Raw genomic sequence first — 14,415 nt, 5'->3', positions numbered from 1 at the left:
TATATATATATATATATGTTGTATTTGAAAGATCTGTGAAAAGTTTTTAAATTAAGTTTTTAGAACTGAATGAAAGAATTGGAGGCCCGCTGAGATAGTGTACAGCCAGGGCAAAAAATTCTAACTCTGAATGAAGATTGATTTGACAGGAATAGTGTGCAAAATAGTGCTTGCAAGATTTGGAACAGCCATCAAAGTCTTGAAGACAAGAACATTCTTCATGAGTAACATCTTAATAAAAGTCCATAAAGACGTCTGCATCAGAGATTTTAGAACATATCTCACTAAGAAGGACCCATCACCTTAACATTCTAGGTGGGATAGCTGATGACAGCAGTATTCGAGATCAAAATCTTGATGGACATCTGATCCGTTCACTTACATTGCAACTAGCAGTAGAAGGGCTTATTTTCACTAGAGGTAATGAAAATAAGGCTCTCTTACATCATATTTAAGCTTCCAAAGGGGCCTTAAGCTCTCTATGCCACATGTAGTACAAAACCTTTATTTTAAAAATTCAAAGATGCCAGATTCTTTTTGGCTCTTCTTTACCTCTTCAGTCGTGGAGGAAAAAGCCATTTTCCTCTAGATTCGTAATGGTCAGTCCTCCGGCGTCACCCATTGGGCATCACTCAATGCTCTGTCTCTGCCCCTCTCTTTTTCTCTTCCTGTCCTTTTTCTGTGTGACTCAGAGAAGGGATCTGCCGTAAAGATGCCATCTGTGAAACCCTGGGTAGCAATTCAAACACTTGCCAAGCATTCCAACTGCTGGAACTAAATGGGCTTTGCTCAGAGGCGGTAGAGGTTAAAATTTCACTGTGCCCTAGATACACAGGTACACACCCACGCAAACGTAGCCTCCATCCTGCTGGAACGTGCACCTGTTGCCAACTGACTTAATTCTCCCTTGGTCCTTAAAGAAAAAGTAAGACACATGTTTATCACCATTTGTGAGAATGCTTTGCCTTGTGTATCATCAGGGTCTTATCAGGAGAGGAAGGGCAGTACTAGGTGTGGTAGACAGTCTCCACGGATTTCTTTGGTCTGGATGTGACCAGGTCAGTCAAACCACAGTAAATAGTCACTTCAAATTTACAATGCCAAGGTCATTATTAGTGAAAAAACATAACTCACTGGCTGAGTACTGAAACGTGTAAAAATACCTTTACAAAAGTTGACACACACACACACACACACACACAAACTTACCAGTTGCCATCAAGTCGATTCTGTCTCATGGAGACCCTATGTGTGTTCAAACAGAATATGTTCCATAAGATTGTCAATGGCTGACTTTTCAGCAATAGCTTACCAGGTCTTTCTTCTGAGCCACCTCTGTGAGGATTTGAACCTTCAACCTTCCAGTTAGTGGCTGAGTGTGTTAACTACTAAGGCCCCTTTAGAAGCTTAAATAGAAACCTAGGGACTCCAGGACTGGAAGGAAGAATAAAAAATAAAAGGAAAGCCCAGGTGTTTTTCATTTTCTTTTTGGATTTTGATTGCAAAGGAATAATTTTTAAACATGATGGAGGGTGACTCCAGGTTTATTTAGTCTGGGGAATAGATGCTATTTGAGTATTTGAAGGAGTTTTGTCCAAAGGATGATGCAGGTGCCTCAGCTGCTGAAGCACCAGAATTTGGAAACAGCAAGAGGGCTTTAGGTTAAACATCAGAAGATCATTCTCACTTATAACACTCTGCACCCAGTGAGACAGAGTTGAGCGAAAACTGCAGCTAAGCCAACATGCCTGATTTCTCTTAAGAGCTTTTATTTGAGATGTGCCGTGGCTTCATCCCCAAAGCCCTGGTTCAGAACCGGAATGTTAAGCAAGTCAGTGAGATTTCACACTTTCATCTGAAACCCAAACCAACAAATACATCTCTCAGTGCAATTCAGAATCTTAGAATCTTCACTAAAGAACCGGACAAGACCATGGAGCCTAATCTCAAAGCCCCTCTCCTACCCAGGGGGGCAGGACTTCCACTTAAAGTTCCAGTGAAAGGATTTGAGAGGGGAGACACTGGCTGGAACAGCATATCAGTTGCTACATTTAAACCTCCATCACAGTATCTGAGTGCGATTGAGGTGTCAGAGTTTCTGAGGGAAGCTGAACATGGTACGAAATATAGCAATTATTGGTCTATTAATATAGGACATTAGTCACTATCAATATATATATATGGAAAGGGGAGGGTTGTTCCTTCTTGCAGATGTGAGCTGCACATCTTTCAACTAGAAAAGAACACAATTTACAAAGTTTGAGGCATAATTTCTTAGTGTCACAGGTCTCCAAAAACATTCCGATTGACATGAAACAAAAGCATGCAAAACAAGAGATGTCAGCCACTCTCTCCTACAATTTCAACTTTGGAACCAAAGGAGACAGTTTCAAATCTACTCTGGGGTCTATGAGAGGCAGAGAAGGAAACTTGTTGGAGGGCAGGGGGATATATAAGTCTCCAACACTTTTCAGAGTGATGAGCAGACAGTGTCCTTCAGTAGCAGGGTCCTTGAGAAGGAGGTGGCTGTCAGTCATGGCTCCCCAAGTGCAGCAGCGGTGGGTGGAGTGGTGTCACCCCCACCCCCCAGGTTGTGAAGGGAAAGTACCAGGAAGTGGTCCCCACACCCAGTGAGCTGCAACACAACCACAGGCCTGCTGTCCGAGTTTCCTCCGCTTTCCTAGTGCAGCCTGGCTACCTGTAATGTGAGCACAGTAACATCAGACACAGCATGCAGAACACATAGCATGGTGCCTGGTCCATCGCACAGATAATTCATCCCCCAGCTTGGAGGTAGTCAGAGCTCTTTGAATGGCCTCTGGTGGGGGCTAAGGAGGTAGGCGGACCAGGTAGGTGAGGTGTAGTGCAGCTCCTCCCTGTCCGCCCCACTACCCACCTGTATCACCTACCTATATTACCAGTCGCCACCACCCAGCCTGCTGACAGGGAAGCCAAGCCATAGGTCCTACAGAATCACCCCCAGCTCTGAGGATGCTTTGCCCTCCCAAGCTTTCCCTTGAAGGGACTCCAAGGTGTCAGTCAGGGGCTTGGAGCCAGCTCCACTGGTGGTTAAGCCAAGAAAAGACCTGCTAGGGAAATGGTTAATGTCTCAGATGCAGCAAATGACAAGCTATGGTGCAAGGAATGGCTTTACGGTGGAGGAAACAGGGTGGGGTGTGGGTCAGGAAGGATTCTGGAGACCCTGGGGTTGGGGGACCAGGTACAAACCAGGGAACCTAATTCTGCAAAAGTGGAACACCCGGGCACAGTGTCTATAGGCAACTTCTACAAAGGGCACAGTTTCCAAAAATGAATAGAGAGCTGTCCCCTGTCTCTGAGCCTACTGACCCACTTTCCTAGGAAGACGTCTCTGCAGGTCCCTGTGCTGGTGAATCCTCGTCAGCCAACAGGGAGGGAAACTGGGCCTCAGGATCAAACTGTAGGTGGCATCAGCAACATAGGCCTGTTCGCTTTTTTGAGAGGGACAAAAGTCTCTCTCTTCCCCAGAAAAGTCCTTTCCGAGCCAGCACTCACTGCCACCACACAGACACACTCACACCTGGAAGATCTCCCGCCCCCTGTCAAGGAGATTCCTCTTTTTGTCACTTCTCTTGGTGAAAGCACCGGAAACACAAGGCCCTCATGCATGAGAGTCTGCTCTGCGGGAAAGAGAACATTCGGAGCCCTTATTAGCTGTAAACATGGTGGTACAACACAGTGCTTCAAAAAGCATCCAGTCAGTTACCCAACGGATGAAGCAACGACTAAGTAAGTCAATGCTGAGAGAAAGGTCTGGAACATGAGATACTGCGAAGTCGGAGAACCATAGGACCAAGAAGCGTTCACATACACACATGCAGATGTGTACCCACATAGACTTTCATAAACCCAAATGTGCCATGATTCTGCCTAAGGTTGGCCATAGTCAGTTGTCAGATCCCAATGTAGTTATTAACGATTTTGCTACATCCACTTGCAATGACTATAAAGAAACATGTCAGATGAAGTCTGAATGACATGGTTGTCTCTGTTCCCTGAGTATCCATGAGTATGGGAGGTTGCAGCATAAGGGAAGTGTGGGCTTTAGCTCCAGTCTTTTCAGGATGGAATTCCAAATCTTCTAACTTCTGACTCAACTACCAGAATGTGAGCTCTGGCTCTCTCTCCATGGTTCTATAGCCTTGTGCAAATTATCTGCCCTCCCCGCATCTCTCTTTCTGCATCTTTAGTGTGAGCACAGTAACATCAGACAGAGCATGCAGAGCACATAGCATGGTGCCTGGCCCACAGCACAGGATGTGCTCAGGCTAAGTTAGCTAGCATCACCTCGATTATTATTAGCTATGAGACTTTGGGGAAATGAAATTCCCTTCCCTGGGCCTCAGATTCCTCATTTGTAAAATGGACATAGTCATAGCATAAGGGGTGTTGTCAGGATTAGCAGCCCTGTTAACTGCTTGGCTGCTTATCGAAAGGTCAGCAGTTCAAAACCACCAGCCACTCTGCAGAAGAAAAGACCTAATGATCTGCTCCCATGAAGTTGACAGCCTTGGAGCTCCTGTGGGGCAGTTCTATGCTGTCCTACAGGGTCACTATGAGTTGGAATGAACTCGATGGTGGTGGGTTGTTTGGGCCTGTGAGGACTGAAAGTGTCTAGCACAGTGCCTGATATAGACGTAAGGAAACATTCAATAACAGCAATGATGAGGGTCTCGGGATGAGGAGGATGCTGATGATCTTTAAGGCACACGGGAAACTTCACAGGTCCCAGCCCCGTCCCACCTGTTCTCAGAGAAGGTAAATATGTAAGCACCAGCTCACCTCCATGACTGCAAAGATCAAAGGGTCTGGTCTGAAACTACAGAGGACATGATCCCAATTCGGAGAATCTCAGACATTTCTTTCTTTCCTTTTCACTCTTTCTCAAAGCTCTGGGGTGAGGTAGTGTCTTAGAGGACTGACTCATCTGCCCATATGTGTTCCTTACAGCTGTTGCTAGGCAGTTCTCACATGGGTACCTCTGCTCCATGATCTTTTCTATGCTCTGTCTTGATCTTGTAAGATGGAATTAAGTGTGAGGCCTGTGCTGAGTTGCCAGTAGCCTTTCTCTACTCATCCCTCTTTTTCTCTCCCCCTTCATCAGTAAAATAGAAAAGGAATTTGTCGTCTTCTATTTGAAACACTTGAAAGACTATGTAGTGTTCTGGAGTATTTTGAGGCAGGAGCTGGATTCTAAAGTGAACAGAGCCTCCTCTCCCTCTTCATTGCATCAACATTTAATACCTGCTTTTTTTTAATTTTCAAAATTCAAATTAAAACATCTTCATGCTCCTATAAGCTTCACTACCTCTAACAACCCAAGGACTAGTTTCAACTTGTCACGTGGATATAACAGTGCCAAGCCATCCTCATCACCAGCCCTTTCACTGGATTAGGTAAGCAAATTTAATAAAGTTGAAAATCTTCCAAGATAAAAGGAAAAATATACACTAGGACTGCAAGTAAAAAATAACCTAAGCAAATACCATAAAATCATAGGAAGTTGTAGGACTAGGCTGTAGTGGTTTGGTTGGTTTGATTTGGTTTTTTTGGCCACATTCCAGATGATCTTTTATGGTCCAAGGTGCAAAATCAACATCATTTATACCCCCGAAGGTACAGCCAACATGATTTCAAAGCTCTCCCAGTAGGCTTTTCTACAAAAGGAGAGTGAAGTTGCACATTTCACTCCAGATACCCGTCTCTAAAGCACTGATTTCTTAAAAATGTCATGGTGTACTGAAGAAAAGTCTCTCTTTCAATAAGTACACAGCAAACTTCCTAGAAAAAAATCCAACATTTTTAGTTAAGACACCAAGCTTCAGAAATATCCACGCAATTCAATTCATTCTCCCCTCTATGCACAGAATATCCAATGACTTCAATTACACACCACCCTTCATCCCGACACTTCAGTGGGAGTTTTAAGTCTAAAACAAGCAGTAAATTGGTCCTACCCTGCTGAAAGTTTGTGGGAAGAACAGTGGGAATTGACTACTTACTCTTTAGATTCAATCCACTGAGGAGAACGGTTAGATGTATTGCTTGAGGTAATAAGGCCAAAGCTGTAAGGGGTAAACAGACTGCAAGTTTACCCCTGGAGTTTAATGTTTCAAGATGCTGTAACCTTCAGACCGAATCTTCAAAGACTTGTGCTCTAAGACAAGAGCACATCTTAAAATTCAGTGTCCACACCAAAACCATAGACATTTAACCCAATTCTCTGCCATTGAAAAGGGGAAAAAATAAGAAGGAAGAGGAGAAAAAAACAAGACAGAAAAGTTGTCATAGTCTAGCTTTCCCCAATATTAAATGAGGCCCAATCCCAAAGCACACAGTTTCCAAACAGGAAACTGAGGTGACACAACACTTAAAGACCATATGCCATATGAAGATCTCGTTAAATTTCTGATTTGAGTAGTGAAAAGATGTGTTTTACAAATAATCAGAAAATTTTGAATAAGGAATTATGACTAATTTTTCAATATGGAATGCAACCCTTTACTGGAGCATAGCCATACCCATTTGTTTACTATTGCTGTTTACTATCTGGCCCTTTATCTAGAATATCCATGTATCTCTGTCAAGGAGCCCTGGTGGCACAGTGCCAAGGCATTTGGCTGCTAACCAGAAAGTTGGCAGTTCAAACTCACCGGCTACTCCATGGAAGGGAGGTGGGGCAATCTACCTCTGTAAAGATTTACCACCTTGGAAACCCAATGAGGCTTTACTTTAAGTCAGAATCAACTGAAGGGCAGTGGGTTAGGTTTTTGAGGTTTTGTGTCTCTGTTGGCCCTTTATTCCTGGATCCATTGTGCAAGACTAAGTTCAAAAGCAATCTCTTTTAACTTCCTCTGACAGTCCTTCTACCCCTAACCAAAGGACCACCTACTCTGTGTCCAATCATGTGTGTCCATCCCTCAATATGTGTCTTGTCATACTGATTTTTAATCCTTCACTTTCATATCTCGCTCACCACCAGCACAAGAACTGCTCTTTCCTCACCGCTCGGTCCCCAATGGCTACACGTTCAATATATAAATATTTAAATAAAATGAATCCATGTGAGGAACTTAATCTCAGTGATCTTTGAGCTCACTCTTGATCACTTCTAGAAAGTACCCAGGACTTGCTCAAGATCACATAAGGGGCCAACACCAGACCCAGGTAGGTCTCCTCCTTCCTAGTCAAGGTTTTCTGTTAGATATGAACATAATCAAGCCACTGCCATGCACATGCTACCTTTCCAAACAGGCATCTTTGAGGGAACAACTCAAGGTTATGACTTTAATCTGCACATCTCTCATTGGCCAGGACCTCAATTCTTTGGTGACCCCTTCTCTGTATGTGCCCTCACTACAGCCAAGATTCACATCTGTAAACTTCCCCTCTGCTTTGCTACTCGACTGCTTCCAAGATCAGACCTCAGAAGTCTCCCACCATTAGGGTCCCATGCCCTATTATCTTTCAAAACCTCCTTGAGTGTCAGTAATAAATCCTTCACTTTATGAAGAGGTAAATCAAAGCTTTGGACATGACTAGAAAAAAATGGCTTTTCATTATTTCTGCCTCTAACTACCTTACGGTTCTGACGATACCTTTCAGAGCTTCTGAAACAGTGAGCCATTCATTACCAAGCTTCTTCACTGTCCGATAATGCAAAGCAACTTACCTTCATCAAAATACATCTCAGTAGCTTCAATCACCTCTGGAAAGAATTGGCAAGAGGAAAACGGAAAAACAAACCTTCATGGAATGATACCTTATTTATATCTTTTATTTACGCCCTGCTTTTTTTTTTTTTAATAGGCATTGCACACCCTAAATACAGGTGAAATTTGTTAAGGGAATTTGTTAGCTGCTTAGCAAAAAAAAAAAATTTAATATAATTCAGAAAATATGAAGCCACATGACTGTCTGAAACCACAAACTCTCTATCAGACCTAGCCCATCTGGAGCCCATTTAAAGAATCAAATCGTGAGGTCTATTTTTAAAATATCTATATCCAACTGGATTTGAAGAGGTATTTTTCCCTCTTCAGGAAAGAAAGGGCTTAATTTTCAAGATTTACAAAAATAGCTGCTTCTCTGCCAGGTCACTCTCTAAGGCAGAATCCTACCTTGAAAAAAAGTTGGCAATGATCATTGTCAAATATATTCAAAGTAACGCTTTATATTCGATTGACATTTTAAAAACACTTCTATACTGTTTCATATCTATAAAATACCCTGGAAGTAGGGCACAATGGAAAGAAAGTTGGAAAGGTGATCTAGCTCCACTTACAGGTAAAGAAACTAAGGCTGGGGTGGGTAAAAAAAGAATTTTCATCTTCATTTGTCAAATAGGGATAATGATACAACCCTATAAAGTAACTTGTCTGTATTCACAGTGAGCACACAACGATGAGGAGTTTCAGGCTTTCTAATTCGCAGACACCCTTACTTCTGCTTTTTGCTGATTTCTGTGTCCAACAATGTTGTTGCTTTTGTTGCTGTTAGGTGCTATCGGGTTGTTTCCCACTCACTGTGACTCTGTGCACAATAGAATGAAACACTGCTCTCTGTTGTGCTATTCTGACAACATTGCTATGTTTAGCCCATTGTTGGAGCCACCGTGTCAATCCATCTTACTGAGGACCTCTGTCTTCCTCAATGCCCATCTATTTTACCAAGCATTATGTCTTTCTCCAGGAACTAGTCCCTCCTGAAAACATGTCCACAATACACGAGACAATGTCTCAACACACTCACGTCTAAGGAGCATTCTGGCTGCACTTCTTCCAAGACAGATTTGTTCATTTTCTGGCAGTCCATGGTATTTTCAATATTCTTCACCAACACCACAATTCAAATGCATCAACTCTTCTTCAGTCTTCCTTATTCACTGTCCAGCTTTCACATGCATAGGAGGTAATTGAAAATATATATATCAAGGCTTTGTCAGGCTCAACTTCATCCTCAAAGTGATATCTTTGCTTTTTAACCCTTTAAACAATATTAACTTCTCCTAAGTGTAGTCTTCTTGTGTTTCATAAATTTTCATTAAAATTCAAACAATTACAATAGAGCAGCTGAGGGTTATCACAAAAACCATAAAGTGAAATGATTGACTGGCATTTATAAGGAAAACGTTCTGCTTTTCAACAGCTTTTCTCCCAAACTGACCTGAACTTCACAGGAAGGGTGGGAGAAAATAATGTGAATAGGGCTGTGTGATGTTGGGGAGTTAGCATCACAAAGTTTACAACCCACCCCTCACTGGAAAACAAAATCTGCAATCATATGAGGACCCCTCAATGACACTGATAAACCAGAAACATGTATACAGAAAAAGTTATAGCCACAATATGCACTTAAAATCATTAAATCATGAGCTACTACAGACAAAATGCATAAGCTAATAGGTTGAGGCAGATGGAGGAAAAATTGAACCATCCTATGACAAAATTGCAATAGTCCAGTGGGAATTTTTCCTCCCCTCCTCCTCTCTCTTTTAAAAACAGATTTATCTGTGTGATTGAACACAAGGAAGGCTACCCATCCATTAATAAGAATAGACAGAACACACTGTTACTCACTTAGCTATAAATAGTAGCCTCTGAGAAAATGATTCATTCAAATAAGAATCTCTTAAAATGATATTTGACTATTAAATAGCCAGTGTGGTTTGTGTTGAGTTGAATTTTCATCTAAATCTAAAATACAGAAGACATCTAAAGCCATTATTTCATTTGGAGTTGAATGAAGTAAGTCATTTGGAAGTACAGTTTAATTTTTAAAAGTCATAGAATAACTAAGGGAGGTTTAGTCAGTCTATTTCTGCTTGGGAAACATACAAGAGCTGCCTGGAAAGCTTCCATGTAAAGTGCTATATTATAGAAAGGAGCAAAATTAAGTAGTCGGATGTATTTGCTACATTAAGGAAAATGAAAACGACTGTGATTAGAGCAGTTTGAGAAAAATGGATCTAAACTACTTTGCATGGAAATTATAGCTACAGCTACAATTAAAAGAGCACTTTACTATTTGTGCTGGATAATGGGCAGAAGGATTTTCTACGAAACTTAGTGTTTTATCTTGTTTCGGTGTTTTTTTGTTTGGTTTGCTTTGGTTTTCTAAAGTAAACCAAGAACCATCAAGGAGGGTCTCTGGTCACACAGCCCTCCCTGCTGGGCCACCTCCAGCCCTCCTGAACCTCTCCTGAGGAAACAGGGGTCTGCAGAGCTGCTTGAAAGGGACACAGGGAAGAGGAGTTCAAGAAATCTTCCAGGTCTGTATGGCCAGAAAGAACCAGACACAGAAATGAAAATGTCAGTCACATTCACTTCGCGAAGTGTGGCCCGGCTACTCCCTGTTATCAGTTGCAAGTAGCCATGCTGGGCCCTTCATGGTGGAGAAACTACCCCACAGTACCAGGAAAGGGAAGTGTAAGCCTTTAACAGAAATAGACCTTACAGGGTTTAAAATAAATATAATACCTATTTTTGCAACACATTAATACAAATCAATCAAGACAGAAATATCTAGACTAAAATGAAATTCTCCCAAAACCCCTAAGCGTTGCTTTTACTCCTACAGAGATTTCTATGACTTTTCACACAGATGGGAGTGAGGTCGATTCAGGAACACTGTTCTCCGAACACTCAGCCCCAGACTCTTTCTTCCTCCTTTTCCTTTCTGTCGTCCAACAGGTTCAGTGACACACATCTTTAGCCTCCCAAATTCTGAGGAAGGTTGCACACTGTGAGCAAACATCAGGGGAAATGAGTCTAGAGCTTCCTCTGAGCTAAAACCAAACCTCCTGTGCATCCTTTGTGCAAGCTGCATTTGGTTGGTCGGTCGGTTGGTTGGTTGGTTGGTTTTTGGCAGGTTCTGTGGAGACAGGGTAGGAGCTCTAGTAGCATAGTGCCTAAGGCATTTGACTGCTAACCAGAAGGCTGGTGGTTCAAACCCACCAGCCACTCTTCATAAGGAAGACTGGACAATCTACTTCTGTAGTGACACTGCCTCAGAAACCCAAGGAGGGGTCGCCATAAGTGGGCTCCAACTCGACAGCAGTAAGAGACAAAGAGAAGGTAGAGACAGGAAATTGAAGAGAGACTTTTATTTGGTAGGTGTACGAAGTGTTCCCCACATTGTCTGATCATATAAATTACCTGAGCAATGATTTAAAATACAGAAAACCAGGCTCTCTTCTCTAGAGACATTGAGTCTTCTCCTCTTGAGGAAGGGGCCATCTGGGCCACAGCCTTCCCTAATGCTTCAAGTGGCTTGGAAACTCTGTTTTATGCAATAGGGGAAGTTCTAGACTCACTAGTCCAGAAGAATGAAGGGAAATGACATAGACAGAAATGACTGCGAAGACAAGACACACATCACAAAGAAGTCAACACGAGCTAAGAAATACCATGCTTCACTGTCTTTTCATTCCTGTGTAGGCCTGGGGGATGAGAGGAAACCATTACGTCACTTTTTCTTTAGATTTTATACAAATTCTCTGTTTGCCATCTTATATTATACCTCTCTGTGTCCCTGAACTGCCTCATAGGATTTCCAAGGCTGTAAATCTTTACAAAAGTAGACAACCTCATTCTTCTCCTGTGGAACAGCTGGTTTGTTTGAACTGCAGACCTTTTGCTTAGCAGCTGAGTTTTCTAATCACTGTGCCAGTAGCGCTCCTTGACTGTAATTACTGGTAAAACAACTTAGAATTCTGACTAATTAAGAGTAGGAGAGAATGGGTCACCTTTTGTGGTAAACCTCGAATGAGGATGTTGACCTGATGCTGAGGCCAGCAGACAAAAAACATACGGGGGCAAGGGGACCTAGAAGATGTGCACAGTGGCAGAAGTTCTGGAACATTCTTGAGACTGGAGCTCAGTGCAGAAGAGAACACAAGGGAAGCATCCTTTGTTTGTTACATATTATGATGTGAAAGTTACCTGAAGTCACAAGACTTTCTCAGTGACTGGGGCCTCTGCAGTACACAGCCAGGCAGACTGTCCAACCACACTTACAAACCACTTGCAACAAGTCGGGGCTTCCAAAAGACTTGCCACATCTCCATCCCAGAAGAGGCCCAGCATCTGTGTGTTTCCCACAGTCACAAGGACTACTGCTGATGTTCTGCCTAAACGTCTTGTAAATGAAGACCCTGCTTGCCTGTCATTTATGTAGGTGATTCCAAACACCCTGTTTTTAAGTCTGAGGATCTAGCATATAATTCATTTTATGATAAAAAGGAATATCTGTTCCTTTTAGCAGGTGCCACTGTGAGGAAATATTTCAAACACATTGATAGTGAATGATCACCCTATATGGCAAAGACAAATTGATACATGAAGTTCCCAGAATAGTGAGCAGTTAATACAGCACATACCATACATCAGTGGGCCTGGGTTGAAGATGGAAGGCTTCTTCCACACATTAAGAAGGGAATTTGTATGCCAGGTGTGTTAAGAGAAATGTATTAATGGGTTTTGCATTGTAACTGTATCATTTAGTGATGTACAACTGACCACGTTAACACTGCTGCCCAAAGGCAGGACAGCCATGCACAGCAGAGGTGAGGGTCAGAGGACAGCCACATTTTCCTCTATGTAAGGGGGTGATTGGGAAATGTGAGCTGGCCTACGACAGCATGACCTGCCCTATAATCCAAGTTGTCATAGGGTTCAACTTTAGAAAAGATTTTATGCTTTTATTGGAATTCTGTTGGATGGTTCATTTAACATTCATCTGTCTTGTGATGTATTTAATTTTGAAACAGGCCAGCTTTAAAATAGAATTCCCTGTCTATCCAGAAACTCTGTCTCCTTCGGTATCTCCTTTATCTACACCAGTGCCCAAGACCAAAAACAAATATAGCTAAAGGAAAATGGGATTATGTTATCTTGAATAATCACTGTTACAAATGATCATTTGTAACTCAGAACTTAATCATTACTGTCAGATGATCTTAGTTCACTTAAATGGTGATTCAACAAATGTTCTGAAGGAAAAAATATACTCTTTCCAAAAGCTTAATTTACTCCCATAAAGTAACTCATGTATTTGAATAATCTGGTAAAATACTGTGGTTAATTGTAATCAATGCTCAAGAAACTATTTCCTCACAATAATAAGACATAATTATTGTGAATTCCAACTATGAGTAACACAATGTATTAAACTAATAAGGCACAGATGTATCATAAAATATTTATACTTACACTATCCATATACACCCTCATTATAAACCAGTGATGGTTTTTCTTTATATGAAATAGATTGGTAGAATATCAAATATCTTAAAATTGAGAAAACAATTATAACAAATACTGATATGATACTTAATCATATTGCTTCTTTCCTATATTTTCTCATCATTAAGGAAAATCATCATCATCTTACCATGTCTGTTTAACCTTTTACCTTAACTAGAATATAATGAGAGAGCTCCGGTGGCACAGTGCCTAAGGCATTTGGTTGCTAACCAGAAGGCTAGCAGTTTAAACCCACTAGCCACTCCTCAGAAGGAAGACTGGGTAACCTACCTACTCCCGTAGAGATACCACCTTGGAAACCCAAGGAGGGGTCACTTTGGAATATAATGAACACAACACCATACAGGACATTTTTTCAAAATACTTCACATAATGTTATTGAAAAGAATATTTTCTTTACATATCCTTTAAATATGTTCATATGTTTTAAACTATGATGTTGTTGTGTTCTCAGATGTCATCCAGTTGGCTGCACCTCACAGCAAACCTATGTACAACAGAACCAAGCCCTGCCTTGTCGTGCACCGTCCTCACAGTCCTTGCTATTCTTAAGCCCACCATTGCAACCACTGTGTTGGTCCATTTTGTTAAGGGTCTTTCCCTTTTTCACTGACCCTCCACTTTACCAAGCATGAGATCCTTCTCCAGGGAATGGTCCCTGCTGACCGCATGACCAAAGTAGGCAAGATGAAGTCTGCCATTCTCACTTCTAAGGAGCATTCCATCTACACTTCCTCCAGAACAGATTTGTTCATTCTTCTGGCAGCATGGAGTTTTCAGTATTCTTCACCAACACCACAATTCAAAGGCATCAACTCTTCTCAGGTCTTCTTTATTCATCGTCCAGTTTTCACATATGTATGAGAGAACTGAAAATACCATAGCTTGGGTTAGTTACACCTCAGTCTTTAAAGTGACATCCTTGCTTCTTATCACTTTAAAGAGTTTTTTTGCAGCAGATTTGAAATGCTGAGCGTGTTCTTCCTTTGTGGTTTTCAGACTCCAGGTCTTTGCACATTTCATTATAGTAATTGGCTTTGTGTACTCGAGCTGCTCTTTGAAATCTTCTGTTCAGCTCTTTTACCTTTTCATTTCTTCCATTTGCTTTAGC

At 41.7% G+C, this 14,415-nt stretch overlaps 1 pseudogene; it reads left to right on the top strand.

Annotated features, from left to right (window-relative positions):
* Window positions 1–14,415, top strand: part of LOC103208058 — a 24,473-nt pseudogene that overhangs the window by 3,324 nt on the left and 6,734 nt on the right.

Source organism: Orycteropus afer, unplaced genomic scaffold (assembly GCF_000298275.1).
Source record: "Orycteropus afer afer isolate SDZICR_OR568_19922 unplaced genomic scaffold, OryAfe1.0 scaffold00407, whole genome shotgun sequence".
Classification (NCBI taxonomy): Eukaryota; Metazoa; Chordata; class Mammalia; order Tubulidentata; family Orycteropodidae; genus Orycteropus; species Orycteropus afer.
The sequence above is the reverse complement of the archived record's forward strand: the minus strand, read 5'-3'. Positions and strand labels throughout refer to the sequence as shown.